This window comes from Borostomias antarcticus (assembly GCF_949987555.1).
Source record: "Borostomias antarcticus genome assembly, chromosome: 12".
NCBI lineage: Eukaryota > Metazoa > Chordata > Actinopteri > Stomiiformes > Stomiidae > Borostomias > Borostomias antarcticus.
This window is the reverse complement of record NC_140245.1, coordinates 1,837,238-1,839,737: the sequence shown is the minus strand read 5'-3', so window position 1 is coordinate 1,839,737 and position 2,500 is coordinate 1,837,238.

Here is a 2,500-nt window from a genome sequence, read left to right as displayed (position 1 = left end):
TGGCAGCTAAGAAGTGTCATGGTCAGAACCGGGACCGGGTCACCTTGGAACAGGACAAGGACCCAGGACCAAGACGCCTTGAAATGGACCCAGACCCAGAACCAAGACGCGTTGAAATGGACCCAGTCCCAGAACCAAGACGCCTTGAAATGGACCCAGACCCAGGACCAAGACGCCTTGAACAGGACCCAGGACCAAGTCCCCAGGGCCAGAGCACCTTAACCAGGACTATTACAGTACATTACCCTCAGACGGGGGGGGGGGGGGGGGGGGGGGGGGGCGGTCCGGCCACTGGCTCTAGCCTCACCCCTAACCCCGGCCTCTCTCTATGCAGACCTAAGGGCATGTGGATGGGTGTAAGTGACCCCCAGCCCACGCGTCCCACTCCAGGTGTACAGCACACAGAGCCGGTGGCGGATGGGGTGGGACTCTCGTGTCCCTGCTGCTGCCCTGATGAGGACGGCCAAGTCAGTTACAATAATGATAAAGTAAACGCACAAACACTTACATAGTTATACGCTAACTACACTTTGGATGCTTTGTACAATAGTGCTGAACTTAAGACCTGCTTATCATGCTTGTTCTGTTCATATAAGTACAGTATGTGTACTGTATATGCATGTGTGCATTGTATATTTGTGTGTACTTGAGTCTGTGTTGTGTGTTGTGTGTGTGTGTGTGTGTGTGTGTGTGTGTGGTGGAACCTGCACCACACTAACAGTGAGAGGCTCATGTATGGCTCGGGTCAGAAACGGATAGTTCTGCCACCCACAAAAGAGCTACTGTACAGCGGGGCCACAGACAGGCCCCCAGGACGCTGGGAGAGGGGCCCATACCGGCCCCCAGGACAGGGCCCATACCGGCCCCCCAGGACGCTGGGAGAGGGGCCCATACCGGCCCCCAGGACCCTGGGATAGGGCCCATACCGGCCCCCAGGACAGGGCCCATACCGGCCCCCAGGACAGGGCCCATACCGGCCCCCCAGGACCCTGGGACAGGGCCCATACCAGCCCCCAGGACAGGGCCCATACCGGCCCCCCAGGACCCTGGGACAGGGCCCATACCAGCCCCCCAGGACAGGGCCCATACCAGCCCCCCAGGACAGGGCCCATACCGGCCCCCCAGGACAGGGCCCATACCAGCCCCCCAGGACAGGGCTCATACCGGCCCCCCAGGACAGGGCCCATACCGGCCCCCCAGGGTTGCAAAATATCCATGAATATTCACAAACTTTCTGTGGGAATTAACGGGAAATGTATTGGAATGAATGTGAATTAAAAGGAATAAACTGAAAAACAGAATTTTATTCCCGTTAATTCACATAAGATTCCAGTTCGTTCAATCAATCAATTCCCGTTAATTTGTGAATTTTGGGAAGTTTGTGAACAGTCCCTGGAATTTTGCAACCGTACTGGCGCCGCAAGGCCACAGCACTCTAGACCAACGTTTGACCAACGTTGGACCTTTTATCACCAAAATGCAGCCGATCGGACTCTCGAGACTGAGACTGAAGCTGCCAGACTGATCCAGGAGCAGCCATCTACGACCCAACATACAGTACAGCGCACACTACATGGTCCAACAGCCTCAAGACAGCAACCCATACGAGAGAATGCTGTGAAGATGAGTGTGAATTCTACATAATCCCTTCAAAAGTGTTTTTTTTGTTGTCGTTGTTTACAGTAAAACTGAATAGTATATTAGATACAACATGTCTTCACCAAGCACCAGAGCCTGCAGACAATGACCAGATGATTGGGTGAGCTCAAATCAAACCAACCCACTAACCAATCAGATGTAGGCGACGGCTGATCTGACCGTTTGAATGGTCTGGCGAACACCAATCACTGAGCTCTCTCTCCGAACGTCCATGAGAGGTCTGCTGATCAACGAGAAAAAAAAAACGCGGCGTTCGCCAAAAGACGACTTCTACGACGTCCCAACTTCATTCACATTTAGCAGTCTCGTCGATAGTGTTCAAAGTGTCCTAGGAGAGATACAGAGGATTGACACAGAGGCCGGCCAATCCAACCGCGACTCGCAAGTAAACCACTAGTAAACATGGAGGGGGCGTGGCCTACTGCCCGCAGCCAATCACAGCGAAGCAAGGCTACGTCCTCATACGGCTGTAACCCTTCGACTGGCTGCACAGCGGCTTGTTATGTGTCAGTACGGCTCGAGGCCTTGTTCCAATTCAGCCCATAGTCACTTCCACTTGTGGATCTCACACACACACACACACACAAACACACGCACACACGCACACACGCACACACACACACACACAGATCTCAGATGACTGGGACGGGGGAAAAGTCCATTAAAGCGAACATATAACCAAGAATCCCGGCCGGTCCTCGCAGATGTGCGATCCGTTAAGGAGGTAATGTCACGGTAAGGAGCCCAGGAAACCGAATGGTATCAGGCCATTCTGTGATCATATTAAGAGGAGAAGAGAGGGGAGGACACACACACACACACACACACACACACACACACA